Genomic DNA, 15840 nt, shown 5'->3' on the forward strand with positions numbered 1-15840 from the left:
AAATTCAAAATGTTGACATTACAGCTTCTACCCATGCTTTTTCTAAAGGGTCCCACCAGTAAACCAAAAAGAAGTCAAAACTAAAGTGCCTGGCACCAGTATTGCATTTGCAGACAAAAGGAATTCAAATATATCACATGTACCTGGATGACTGCCTCATTCAAGCAGAGACAAAGGACATTCTTCTACAGCATCTGGCGTTTGTAAAGGTTGCTAATTTCTCTGGTACAGTAAACAAAAAGTCAAAACTAGTGCCACTTGCAACAGATTATATTCCTGTTTTCCAGCTTAAATACGTGGCCCCAGATAAGCAACTCCGCCAGACAAACAAGTTCCAACTAACAATATTTCAATTGCTGGCAAAGAAAGTCCCATCTCCTACAAGAAAATTCTACTGCAGGCCCTGGGATTCTTGGCATCCTGCATACTACCTAATACCAGACTGCATATGGGAAATTACAATGGTACCTGAAAAGTGCGTTTGGGGACTCAACACTGTGCAGGTTTGAAATGATAATACCAATGAGGGTTTTGATGGGTGGGCACAGGCATGTCACCTAAACAAGGGTCAGCCTTTTACCCAACCCACAGCCAGGCAGGCTCTGGCAGATGCTTCGGATTATGCCCTGGGAGCACACATGGCCGGGAAGGCCATTCAGGGCCAAGTGGACCACAGACCAGATGCATCTTCATCAATCAAAGGTGTTTGGTTGTTCAAATGCCCTAACACCTTTCAAAAGGACCTTCTACATCAGGACAATTACTAAAGACAGACAGCACCACAGTAATGTGGTACATAAACAAGCAAGGAGGGGCATCATTCTTATCCCTATGCAGGCAAGCCATGACCTTGGAACACGGCTCCTAACGTATCAAGTTCACCTGCAAGCTTCTAATTCTGCTGCCAGGAAAAATACTCCTTGAGCGATCCGTGAAATATCATGGATACTACGAATGGAAATTAGATCACAAGTCTCTTTAGCATGGTAATGCGAAAGTGCGGATGCCAGAACATTTTGCCTCTCTTTCTGGATTGCCTTCACGAGTGCAGGACTTATCGACAAGCATGGAAAGTGGATGCTCACTACTGTTCCAGCTGGAAAACCTAAAGTTTATGTCTTCCGCCACTGCCTCTCCTTTCAAAGGTACTCCTAAAAGCCAGACAAGAAAAAGGCAGAGATGATCCTGGTTAGCCAGACGGCGCGCCAGCACCTGGTACCCTATCTTAAGGAACTTGGCTCCAAGGTCCACCATGGTTTTGCCTCAAATTCCACACCTTCTGACTAAAACAATCAGATCCTGCACGGTCAGCTCAGACACTAAACCTGGCTGCATGGCAGATGCATTAGTCAAACAGGCAACACTTCTCTCTAAAGCTGTTATGGATATGTCATTTTGGGCAGGGCCTAGCACCAGGAAAGCTTACTCAGAAAAATGGGAGAAATTCTGCGCCTGGAACCAGGCTCAAAGCCTTAACCCCTCTTGTTCAAACATTCCTCATATTTTACAATACTTAGCACGAGATGCTGGACGAGGCCTATCCCTTCTCATCAATTAAGATCACGCCTCTGCCATTTTTAACATTTAACCACGGATCTCCTTTTGTTTCCTCTCATTTACTGCACTGTTATAACTTGTTGATACTTGTTATCCTTTGCTATCTCTGGAAAAACGAAAAACAAAAAATCTTGCCTTTTCCCCACTTTTCTGAGATTTAAAAAGTTCAGTTACAGGCTTGCTGTTCCTTGGAATGTTTGTAAGTTTCTGTGAGGCCATTTTTACAGCTTGGGCCGAAGAAAGTCTCTCTGTTGATCAGTGGCGGTGAAAAACATTGAGCAGCCTGCCTGCTGCCTATGGGAGTGGTTACTGACTTGAAACTGTGGTTTTATTGGCCATTCTGGGTCAATTTAAAACTCCTTCATCTTCCCTCTCTTAAAACCCATTTTTTGGCGGTTGCATTGCATTTTGAAACATAGTGTAACTTGAGCCACTGGCGCTTGCGCCACCTAATTGAGTTCTGAAAACTATTCCTGGCTCACAAAGTCTGTATCTTCACTTTTTCCCATAGAACTGCTTGTATCTCTCAATTTAAACAACATATTCTCATTCTAAAGGTCCTTCACTGAATCCAGTTATTAGTAATCCTACAACTTAGCACTATTAAACACATAAGCACTACTTACTCTTATACTTGCTCTCGACGATTACCTGTCCTCTATTGGTCCGTCTTAAATTCCAGTGGGTTTCCCCTATTACTCTATACATGTCCAAGGTCAGTCAATGGTTTCCTCTCCAGTCCAGCTGGTGAATCAGGAATTTTTGAGGCAATGTTACAACTGTCTCATGTACCACGGACAACCCTCTCACCTCCTCCAAACTTGGTTCAAATATATGCCAGAGATGCAACTATTGTATGCCAAACTGGGCTAGGCTGAGCTCTCATCTCAAAACTGGTGTAACCAGTCAGGAGGAGAAGATAACCTCACACAACACAATTCCAGTATCACATAGGTCCCACCATCAACGTAAGGCAAAACACATAAATACACAAAAACATACTCGGAGGCTCTAAATAAAAATCTACCCACAGCCTTAGCAGCAGGGGCATCCAAAGCCAGACATCCAACCAAGCGCATACCTCAAAACAAAACACACACACAACACACCTAACCCAGTCGAGTGGTGCTTGACAGCCACAGCCCTTAAGGCTGAATAACACACCTGATTACTCTTGTTACATAGGTGACTCTGTTGTCAGACACTGGCGCGTCCCGCTCACCAGGCTGAATAAAGAGAAGGTCACAGTAGGATGACCCTGTTGGGTGCTAGGATCCGAAGCACACTGCGCAAGCACTCAGGTCACTCCAAAGCAAATACAAATAGTATGACTCAGTCATTGTACATGCTGGTGTGAATGACCTGAGACGTACCTCCCTGGACTACATGAAAAGGAGACATAGAGGCTCTCTCTGATCATGCCTTAGCCCAGGCATCGTATGACCTTGACAGCCCAGGCAGCATCTTACCCTCCACCACATGGGAATGATGCCACAGTACAAAAAGACAAAATGATCGATTTTAACAATTGGCTAAAATGTTGGTGTCATTCAAGGGGATCCAGTGTCATCAGCCTGGGATGACATGCTCGACGAAACCACGTTGCTCGCTAGGGTAAGACTGACTTACACCTGTATCACCACTGGGCTTCGGATATTGGCGAAAGGCTCTTGCCACCCCCATAGTGCCTTTTTTGAAGCAAGGCTCAAAAGTCAAACCCACCACCATAGACAGTACAAGGAACAAGAAACTGAAAGGGTAATGCTGCTAAGCCTTGAAGTCTTAACCTCCAAGATGCACGCACTCAAGCTCTCCTCAGTATGGAGAACATCGATATCTGTGCAAAGTGACAGAAACCTGGTTCAAAGGCTCCAGAGAGCACCTTTTCTGAAGGCTATGCACCTCATATCCTTCTTTTTACCCATTCTGAAACCCGGACCCGGAGCCACAAAAGGAGGGGGTTTCCATATTTATCAAGAATATCCACACCTCCAGGTTAGTGACATTGCGAAGTATGGAGACCATCCATGTGCAACTAACAGTGAGGCAAGACTGCTTTTTCAGTTTATAGCATCTACAGACCACCCTCTCAAAGTCAAGAATCATTCGGATGACTTTCCTGAAAACATTGGAGAACATTCACGATCTCTCCCGAACACACCCATTATATTATGGCTGACTTCAACTTCACCCAAACATTGACTGGAAGCTACTACTCAAGCTTCCAGCACGCTTTTATGCCCAAAGATTCCTGGAAATTATAAACTCAAATGCTATGGAAAAACTAGTCACCACATACCACACGGGGGACAACATACTAGACCCTGATCATTACCAACATGGGGACTCTATATACACACCGAGTATATCCATCATTGGTAGATCAGACCATAAATAATTTCACTGGATGTCCACATCCAACGACCACCTCACCTCCGGCCAGAAAACCACAGTGAAAAAACTTCTCAAAAGCGGAGCTTTCTCACTTCTCAAAACCGAGTGGAATCCTTCAGGAAGCCCCAGGGCCAGTGGAAACTATAGCCCAAACTGCAGAATCCTATATAAATGCATTCTACGGACAGTTGTCCTCGGAGATGCATGGATGTCATCTATACTAGAAACGAAAACCAAGACCCAATCATGTCAAAGGCGAGGCATCAGTCTGGTGGACCCTGCCATAAATAAACTAATAACAGACAGGAGAAACTACTACATGATGGAGCAACGTATATCCTAATAGGAAGGCATCTCTGATCAGTACTAGCTTGAAATTACGATCCCTCATAAAATCACTCCAAGGCCAACCCAGAGGGAGAAAAATTGCACAGGACACCAAAGACAATCATAAGGCTTTTTTCAGGGTTATATTTAGGAAACCTGGATGCAACTCCCCAGACTTGTTCCTGAAGTTGATTTCTGAAAATGACAAAAATACACTGAACCCACAGAACGCGCCCGCTTAATATCACTGGCAGACAGGTTTCAGTGCAAACTATCTCCCACCCCTCCCCAAAAGAGCAAGTATCTATCCCTGGCGGAGGTTTCCTCCAAACATCCGTGCTCTCCAGGTGCCAGGTAAGCTGCCTCTCTCAAAGCAAAAAACTGCTGCTTCCATGGGACCAGATGGGCGTCCCAGGTTTGCATTCTACATGAACTACAAAGGAACTAATCCCTCAAATAAAGCATGCGCTCTAAGCAATCTCAGCCCCTCTTTACAGGATATGTGCCCACAGGGGTGGTAGGCATCAATGTGGTCCCCACTTCCACAGGGGTGGAGCCTCTACTGCAACCCTGGAAACCTCGCCCCTCGCCCCCGCCGAAAGCCTGACTGAGCGTTAGTCTTGCCAAGGCTATGGAGAGGATCATCATGGGCGGCTCCGCATAAGCAAACTGAGGGCTTGTTGGGGACCTACAGACACTAGATCCTACCACCCGTTGGCTGGCTTTGTCAAGGGCAGATCCTGCCTTTTGAAGATTTCCTGGTTGACTTCTTCCAGAAACAGTCACCAAAGACCATAGATGGAAAAGGGAAGGTAGTCCACACAGCCTATCTGGGACCTTGCAAAGGCATTTGACACAATACCCCACTTTCGGGCATCATAGATAAGCTTCCTCCGAGCTTAAATATAAACCCCTATGTCCCTGCAGATGGGTCGCCAAACTGGCTCAAAAGACAGAACCCCAGAGTGAGAGTTGCTGGAGCCATGTCCAGACAGGAAACCGGTCGGTCTGCAAGTGGCGTCCCACGAGGGTTCTGTCCTGGGACCAACTCGCATTCATTGCTATACCTTTCCGAGGTACAAACCTGGCAACGCCTGGGAGGACTATAAAACCTCTGGTTACAAGTTCGCAGAGCGACGCACCAAACTGGGCGCCATAATCAACTTTCCAGCTGACACAAACATCCTTCAAAAGGTCTCACAGAGACAGATATGTAACGCTGGTGCCAAGCGCCATGGTTTAAAGCTAAATGCCAAAAATGTATAGTCATACCCTTTGGCCGAAACAGTATATGGAAATTACATAGGTGAACATTACCCATTATAGAAATTACAGGAGAAGTTAGTTGGTAGGGACCTGAGGACCCAAGTTGATATAACAATCTCTCCTTTGAAAACCCACATTGCCAAAGTGGATTTAGAAAGACCTTCTACATAGCCCACCTCATCACAAAGGGTTTCACGTCTAGATCGGAAGAAGTGTCAGTGCCCCTTTATTCCATCCCTCATCAGGCCCCATCATAGAATACAATGCCCTTTGGGATGTACCTTACCCGACACCTACAGCGTAATTAGAAGACTAAAGTATCTCACCAAGAGAGGAATCAAGGTCTCAAACAGATGCCATATGCTGGATTGAAAACTCCAAACTCTCACAGCGAAGTTGCATACTACCTACTTGAGAGGCGATCCTATGCCTGACATGCACAAAGCTATGTCAAATCCCAGAATTAATGGACATGCTCCACCTCAGTAAATCACACGTCCCTTAGAGCCCACACGCTTGAGGACTTGAACCTCAGCACAGAAATAATAAATAGAACTTGCTGGAGGGACAGGTTCCTTCCAGAGGCTCCTTCACTTTCACCGTTGAATTCCAGTTCAGCGTGAGCAGAGCACCTCACTGAATCTCTTCAAGAAGAAGTCTCGATAAGTGGATGGGGAATCATACCGTGGGTTTTTGTACCCAAGGGATTACTCGCGCCTTGTCGCACGCACTATTGGACAGAAACTGCACATTAATCAAGCTGAAACCTTTAAAGGGCACAGTATACTCAAATCAAGGGGAATTGCGGCGTCGGCCACTTTGGAGCCATACAGGGCAGACTAGGCTTATAATTTGCCCCAGGGCAGATAGCCTAGTAGTTCTTCCTATGCCTACCTATAAGAACTTTCCTCCTTGCTAAAAGCAGTACCTCAGAGGGCTAAGAACATGAACCGCCCGGAGGAGAGGCACCAACCACAAGACTTGGGACCTCAATTTAGTTTTGAAGCAGCCCTGACACCACCTTTTCAGCCAGCCAATAGCCGATCTAGGAATTTTATCATGGAAAACAGCTGTGCTCCTGGCAGTAACTGGCACGAAGAGTCTAAAAGTTACAGGCGTGTGGCAGTGGAGACCTTTTATAATAATTTTCATCAGGACAGAATTGTCTTTAAGGACGAGAAACTTCTGTATCCAGTGTGGCTCTTAACAAACTTCATCCATTTGCCAACTTTTAACTCCAAACCCCCCCAGATAATAGGGAGGAACTTCTGCATTCTTCCAGGGCATACACGAGGCAGCTACGGCTTCTACTTGGACAAAACAACAAAGGCTTTCAGGAAAGCTGAGCAACTGTTTTGTAGCATATGCTGCAGGATCAGAGAGCAAGGCTATATCAAAGCAGACTATATCCAAATGGATAGGACACTGTATTCGGTGCCTGCTACACACAGCATGGAAAATCGATTACCAAATAACATTGGGCTACACATTCCACCAGGGCAACAGCCATGACTTAGCAACCTTTCTCAGAAGAGTACCTACCAAGAAATTTTGGAAATTACCAACTTGGGCTTGAACACCTTTATCAAGCACGTTACCACACTGCACTCTGTTGCTCTAAATCCAGAGCAGGGTTTGCCACTACCAGTTCTGCAGGGCCTCACGCAGCCAATCCTAATATTTTTATAGACCAACCACCCAACCTCGGCTTTTGGGATTCTACCCAGAGTGTAATGACTGCAGCAGTGTAACCACGATGAACATAGTACAGTTTTGTACCTACCATAAATGTAGATGTTAGAGTGTTCACACTGCTGCAGTCAGAATTACTCCCTCCATCCCCTCTGAACTAGCTGGACTTATCTGTACCTTTCTATCCTACACAGCCTTTTATAGATTGTATTTGCTGGTAACTGAAGGTATTGTTTTTCACTGTATATTTTGATTAGCAATATGTATGTTGCCTACCTGCTTAGGGGCACCTGCCCACGGCATCTGGGGCAAGAAAAACTGAGAAGAAAATGGCGTTGGATGCATCTTATATACCCTGGCACACTGGCGTCAGGGAAGAAGCTGACAACAACGGCGGGACCAGTTCCGACTTTGGAACTTGGGCCAACTGCGGGACTGCCTGGCCCGGCAGAGATAACCTTAGAGATGTAATGACTGCAGCAGTGTGAACACCGGGCAACATCTACATTTTATGGTAGGTACAAAACTGTACTTTTCAGCTAATTACCGGTATGGCAGGCATTTTATAAAACAATGGTAGGGAGGTTCCAAAAAGAAAGCAGGTCAGTAATAATCCTTTATACTTTCACACCCTTTCATTTGCTATCTGATGATGTACTTCTGAAGGTTTCATAAGGAATCCCCCAAATTATTGTGGTGATTCCCTTCTGGCCCCAACATGCAGTTGATTCTCCCTTCTTTTTGGGAATTGGCTAATGGCAGTTACTATAAGCTTAGACCATGAATGGATCTACTGCAGCACAAGAACAAAGAATACATGCAGTTTCTCCCTTCTTTTGGAATTGACTAATGGCTTGAATTACTATAAGCTAACCTTCATGAACTGGATCTACTGACACAAGAACCAAGGTTATTGTTGTCGACCCCAATACATCATTAACGTGAACTAGACGGCTGCCTGGATGGTAGAACCTTAATACTTTTTTAGGCTTGAGCACCAGATGATGCAGAAGTTAGGGTTGCAAGCTGGAGTTTTCTGTAGTACAGAGTATGATTCCTCGAAGCCTACTATGAGACTTTGAGCAAGTCTCTGTAACCCGACTTTATTGCTCCCCGTCACCCTGAAAAGGGGACTGTTTCTCAACAAAGACTATGGGATTAACAAATAGTTATTATCATCATCATTATTATTGTATTATTAGGCATCTATTTACTGAGGGATATCGCAGCAGCTACCTAATGGAGGCGAAAAGAAAAGCCTGCTATGAGGAAAGTCATGTGATTAGCAAATGTAAAAAAGGTTTTCTAGTTGAATTGTCAACAACATAACCAAGCGTCCATTCAAGGGCTAGAGTTCCTCTGTTTTACCAATATCTGTGCAAATTTATTTTTCCCTGTGGCCTGTCTTACTCTTCTGTCAAGGTTCATTTGTTGGCCATTTCAGGCATATCTGCCTATGGGTCCCCTTTCCAAAAAGGCATTCCCATACGCAAATTTTTTTAGATGGGGATTGTTGCATAAGAGACTTCAAAAGAAAACCAGTGGTTTCCTCCTTGGGCGGGATCTCCAATTTTTGTGTTAGAGAAGCTAACACGTTGGTTCCATTTAAACCAAATTATCTGGTTAACTTAAAGAATTCTTAACATGAAAAACAGTTTGCACTGGTTGCTGCGGCCTCTGCGAAGAAGACTATCTAAGTTCAAGCCACATTATGAATTTGGAGTTCAACATTGCTCTCATTTTCTAAACACATGGATGTCCTTCATGGATGCATCTGCAGTCATAACAAGTGGGTTGTCCTGTGGTCAGGCAGCCCTGCAGTCGCCGGATTCCAAAGTCCGGGTCCGGCGGCTGATGTCGCACTCCATCCGGCGTCATCTCTATTGGTCTTGGTGTAAAAGCATCAGCCGGCGCCATTTTCCTCAGTCTTTCTTGCGGCGTGGCGCGAAGCAGAAGCTGTTAGCAAGTGCGGTCGGTCGGATCAGAGATTACTTCTACGAATACTACTTGAAGACTTCTAAAGCTAAGTACCCGTTGGGGACTCTTTCTTGCCTCAGCGATGTCAGAAAAAGTTAACAATTGTTTAACCTGTGGGAAACAAATACCTCATAAGATTTCCACTCTTACTGTCTGCCTTGTTTTAGGCCCAGCCCACGGCGTAGCAGCCTGTTCGGCCTGTGCCTCTTTCAACCGGCAGGCAGCTTAGGCGTCGGTCGGAGTTACAGAACAGTTTTGGTTCTGATTTTGCGTACATTATACCGTCGGATCCTCCGACTACCCCAAAAGCAAAGATAAAGACCGACACTCGCGGTCAGCGGTTTCGGCGAAACCACGGTAAAAACAAACGAGCGAGTGTCGGTTTCGGCGAAACCGAAAACCTACTCAAAGTACAGATGAACCTATTCTTACAACTGAGGCCCTGCTACAACTCTTGAATCGACCTCAGAAATTTTTACCCACTATGGTGGTTGACTTATCAGACACCATCCCTTGGATGTCTCTACCCCAGCCGCGTGGGTGCTGCTAGGCCCCTCCAGCTGCCATGTCCATTAAGGCCTTAAGCCAGGGCTAAAGCAGCCATAGACTACTAAAACAGTACCTGTTAAACCCCCACATCCAGGCCCTCTTCTGGTTCTCAAATGCTTTCTTTGGCAGAAGATTTAATTTTCTTTAATTAGAGATCTCAATCTCACCCCAGACAGGGCCTCTCATTGCCCCCAGAGGAAAGAGACCTAGCAATGAGCCCCCTGAGCCAGTGTCTTTCTGATGATTCATGCTGATGAGATCCAGACACCAACTTCCGACTCCAGCCTGAGCTCCCCTTCTGCCAATTTTGAAGATTCCTGATGCTGAAGAATCCATTCCAACTGCTTCCCCACCAGAAGAATTCTCCTTTGAAACCTTGCATGCTACATCGAGAACAGTTCCAATGGCAGCAAGATTTTCAGACTCCAGAAAAGAACTTAGGACCTTTCTGCACCTCCCACAGCACGAGGCCCTTAGCTATACCTCCTGTGTTCTCTCTGTGGTGGATGATGCTTTCAATGATGTTTTGCTCCACGCTCCAGATTCTTTCCCAGCCCCTGCCAAACCAGGGCTTAGAATTTTTACAGGGTGCCCAGATGCTCATCACACCACCTTTACAAGGCCCTTGCAGACCCAGGGCTTATATCCCAGGGTCCCAAGGCAGTAGCCCGCGACCACAGCTAAAACCCTATTCCTTCTATGTGAAAGGGAAGCAAGGTCATTAGACAGATGGGGTAAAGGTCTACACTTCAGCTACTCTTTCAGCTCGAGCTTTAAACTGTCCAGTTTACATGATACAATACCAAAATTTATATGTGATCAGTTAACTAAAAGCTAACCACTGATGAATCTCTTGATAAAGAAATATGTATTAGAGATGGTAAATAACATACAACAGGTTAACTAACCATTCCTTAAAATGTGGCTATGATGCTGGAGGCTTCATTTTAGATCAGCCATGACAGGCACAGTGATAAGAAAGGCATGCGCTGGCTAAAAGGAACAAGCTTTGCGGATCATGTTAAAAGAAGCTAAGTTGCTAGATGCTCCCTATGGACAAGACAAGTTTGTTTGGTACACCTGCCCAGCAGGTTATGAAGAGGAAATGGAAGAAAAGGCAAAATCTGTTCAAACTGTTAAAGATTTCTTACAGGTTTCAACCCCAAGGTTTATGCAGGAACTGGCCTGCCAAAATTGGTCCTTTCCTGACTCACAAAAGAGTATTTCAAAGGGGCAGGGAATAGGCGTTCCAAGAGGCAGAAACCAATCCAGAGGAGGTGCCTACAGAGGACGACAGTGGCAAGGTAACAACAGAGGCACAGACACAGCCACTGCCACTACATCAGCACAACCACAGTGACTTAATCCTAAATCCATACCAGGGAACAAATAGCAGCTCCTCTATAGGCGGAAGAGTTAACCTTATTTTCAAAAGAACTGGCACCATAACAAAGACAAGTGGATTTTACAAACCATAGATCAAGGTTACCGGTTTTCACTTCCACTTTACCAGTCAAAGAGAATGCCAAATCTACCTCCAAATCAAAAAACAGAACTCTCACGCTTAGATAATGGAGTTAGCAAACATGAGAGCTGTGGAAAGAGTGCCAACAGCAGAACAAGGAAAGGGTTCTGCTCCAGACTATTCCTAGTTCCGAAAGGAAAAAGTTGGAGACCAATTCTGACCTGTCCACCTTAAATACATACATCATTGTCCCAAAATTCAAAATGCTGACCCTACAGCAGCCTTCTTCCCATGCTGGGCAAGGAGTCTTGGCTGGTAACTCTAGATCTCAAGGAGGCATACCTGCGTCCCATTGACCAATCTGCAGAAGATACCTCCAGATTTCTTACGCAGGATCAGAGCACTATCAATTCTCAGCATTGCCCTTTGGCTTATCTACTGCGCCCAAGGTATTCACACAAATGCCTGGCATCAGTAATAAAAGCCCATTACAAGACTACAGAAATTCAAATTTACCCATACCTGGACGACTGCCTGCACTACAAGAGGACAACAAAAGCAAGCTGACAACAGATTTACAAGGTCATTTTACTTGCTACAAGGACTGGGATACACAGTCAATTTACAAAAAGTCAAGGCTGATACCTACATCCCAAACAAGGACATTCTTGGGCGCGAGGAATTGGATTTTAATTACAACAAATGGCATTCTGACTACAGAAAGCAAAAGAACTTCCTCTTTACTTCTTGCTTTAACAAAAACTGAACAAGTTAACAGCAAGAAAAGAAGTTCTGCAGACCTTGGGCTTCATGGCATCATGCATAATCTTGGTCCCATTTGCCAGACTACATATGACAGGAAACTACAGTGGTACCCTAAAGAATTTATGGTCCCAACACAGACACAATCTGAAACAGAAATCCCACTAATTCCATGCTTAAAACAGGAGTTCTATATGGTGGGCTCAGGCATACCCAGTCAAACCCAGGCCTGCCACCCTTTGCCCAGATGTCAACCAAGCCAGACCATCACAACAGGCAGCTTCAGACCTGGGATGGGGGCCCACATGCTGGACAAATGCGTTGCAAGGATTGTGGACACAGGATCAACTGCACCTGCACATCAATCTAAAAAAGAAATGCTGGCGAGTAAAACTGGCAATCCAAAAAGTTCAAACCATTTTCTCAAAGAGGGCCCAGTTGATGATAAGGACAGAACCAACACCACAGTCATGTGGTACATCAACAAACAGGGAGGCACTCATTCCATACCCCCTATGCAGAATGACCTTGGAGCTACCTTGGACCCTGGCACTCCAGCTACAACACATTCAGTTACAGGCAATATTTTGTGCCGAGGAAAGACAATACTCTAGCTTGACATATAAGCCAGAACCACTTGGATGCTCACAGATGAGCTGCGCGGACATCTTCAAGACCATCTCGAAGAAATGGGGAATGCCACAGATAGACCTATCATCATGCCTCTCAATCACCAGCTCAAAAGAAATTCTGCACAAGGGACATTTCCACCCACTAGCATGGAAAGTGGACTCACTCTCCTTCAACCTGGAAAGGCCTAACCAGCATATACATTCCCACCTCTTCCTTTGATACACAGGTACTACTAAAATCAGGAAGAGCGTCCAAGGATAATCCTGCACAGACTATCAAAAACAAGACCCATTCTAGAGCATCCAACAAGTCCAGACCTTTTGTAGTGATCAACAATTACAATCATACATCCATACCTAAACCAAATCATACTATCCATAGCTAGCTAGTCACTTCCCAACTCACCAAACATTAATCTAGACATCTGCCTTCTCAACATGGACTATGTGAAAAAAGTTTGCTTAATGAATGAAAATATATTTCAACCATAAATGCTCCATCGGAATAACTCTTAAATTTCCCAAACCTCCTACCCTCTTGATATCCTGCAAATTTCCCGGGAAAATTAGATGACCTATTTATTTTGTAAAGGTAATTCATTTAATTGTGTTTAACCTCATAAATTTACTTGTGCATTTAAATTGTGCTAAAGTACCATCAGCCCTTTGAACCAAGAAAGAGCTAGACTTTTTGGAATTTTCCTTGTGAGTGCTACATCAGGCGACTGGCTTTGGAGCCCCCCTTTGCAGGTGTGTGAACGTTTTTATTTGATAAAATACTCAAGATCTTTTTGGTCCAAAGGATGGGGACTAACCATATTGACCTCACCTCCAACAAAGAAAAAATTCTGAGGGTCATGCTTAGTTTACTTCCTCTAAGAAACACTTGGATGCCAAATTCAAGAGCTACCACATAAAAGGGCCCCAAACGGGTAGGAAAAAAATCTAGCAGTTATGTTGGACTGCCAGCTACAACATCAGTTACAGGCAATATTTGTACCGGAAAGAAAATTTTAGCCAAAACAGAACCGGTCCTACAATGGAAGATCGCATCTTCAAGACCATTCAAAGAAACGTGCCACAAAACCTTGCATCACCTTCAATCCAGCCAAAATTCTACAAGGATCCACAAAATGAAATCGGACTCCCCTCCTTCAGGAAAGGCCTAAAATATCATTCCCACCTTCCTTCAAAGGTTTAAAAATCAAGGACAACGCCCATAATCCTGAAGCTCCAAACTGCCACTACACTGGTACCCACTCTAAGATATGTCTCGAACAATAGGGACCCTGACTTTGACTTAACTAGAACCAAACGCACTACATGATCTAACCTTCAACTCTTGGGTAACAACATCAGCAGCTATAGAAGCTTTCAAGAGAAAAGACTTATTCTTAAAAGGTGACCTTAAAAGAAGAACTTTAAATGGAAAGTTTGTATTTGGAGTACGGAAACAAAAATTAACCTAGATATGCAAATTCTGGAGACTGCTTTTCATTGGCTGTCCTTCCTCCATCAAGATACAGATCATATTTGGAATACAGCTTTGACCCCGTTTTACCTCTTTTCGAGTTCCTCAGAGGAATCAAGAATTATTCCAAGGAAACTCCAGTGGCATTTAACTTGGGAAAAAATTACACTAACCCTTTGAACGCAGCAGCAACTACAACTACCTGTAAAAACTGCTTTCCTTGGCATCTAAAGGGTTTAGAACTAAGGCCAAGGCTGAACCTTCCTAACTTCCCCAGATAGGTCCATAGGATTACCCCTACTTTTCTAAGGGACCAGGTTTTTAAACCAAATCCTTACTTCTTCCCCAAACCCTAGACAGGGGAAAATGAACATTGGTGTACTAACAGCTTAACTTTGGAGCAAAAATACAAAAGTACCAACTTTTGAATAACAGAGAAGAGGGCATTCAGAAATCTCCAAATGGATAGGAAATTGCAAAAGTTTCTGTTACTCCTTCCATGGAAAACCAATTCCACAGAACATAAGACCTCATTCTAAAAGGGGCACAGCCACTACCACAGCCTTCAAGAGGGGGGAAACCAAAGACATTATTGGGGCCCTACTTGGACCTCCGTGCATACATTTGCCAAGCATTATAATTTGCCTCTATATTCCAGATCCCGAGCAGGGTTTGCCACTGCTGTACTGCAAGGGATCCTAAACACACCATAATCTACTTTTATCCTCCTCCCTAGTTGGCTATGGTATTCTACCCACTTGTTATGACTGCAGATGCATCCATGAAGGACATAGTACAGTTTTGTACCTACCATAAATGGATGTCCGAACTGGATAGCATCTGCAGTCAGGATTACCCTCCCTCCTTCCCCCCTGTGGTACTCCTAGGTGTTTACCCTCCTAATAGCTAGCTGTTTGGGGGGTCTTTTTTGGTGTCTTTGTTTGTATATATGTACATAATGCTTATTGTTGTGTTTACCTCTATCTATTTGGAAACATTGGCATCTATCCAAATTTTAGCCTGCAAGAGGGCTACTGGCATCTGGGGCAAGAAACATAAAAATGGCGGCTGATGCTTTTACCCAAGACCAACAGAGATGACGCCGGGGAATGCGAATCAGCGGGGGACCCGGGCTTTGGGAAAGGGCCCACTGAATGCCTGGGCGACAGGACAACCCATTGTTATGACTGCAGATGCTATCCAGTTCGGGCATCTACATTTATGGTTGATACAAAAATTTTTTAGAACCAATCCATTTTTTAAAATGGTATTTTACTTTTGGCCCAAAATGTCCCTCTTCCTGTGTTCTTCCTAAAAAAAGGGGGGAAAAGGAATGTTTGATTAAAACCTTTTTTTTTTATTTATTTTTTTCCCTTTGTTGAAAAGTCTGACTAGGTTCCACAGATCCCGTTTTCGAGGGAAAATGCCAAACATGTTTTAATGTAGGCATACCCCGATGTTTAAGGGGGTTTCAAAATACACAGAAAGGGACCCCGAATAACCAAAACCCCTTCTTAGGTACAAAAATTCCCATTTTTTTTTGACAGAACTAAATTTTTAAAAGTTCTGATCAATTGCTCATTTTCTGAAGGGAAAACAAAAGGGGCAACCCCTTGTAAAACAGAATGTTCCCAAGTGGTTGTCTCAGGATTTTCCTTTTTTTTTCCCAAACAGCTAAAATTCAAGCAGGGGCAAGGCAAAAATTTGGGGCCCGGGCCCTGCTTATTTTGAGGGTTTTGAAGGGTTTT

The sequence above is a fragment of the Protopterus annectens genome, chromosome 12.part0 (genome assembly GCF_019279795.1).
Source record: "Protopterus annectens isolate FY-2018-M chromosome 12.part0, PAN1.0, whole genome shotgun sequence".
Lineage (NCBI taxonomy): Eukaryota > Metazoa > Chordata > Ceratodontiformes > Protopteridae > Protopterus > Protopterus annectens.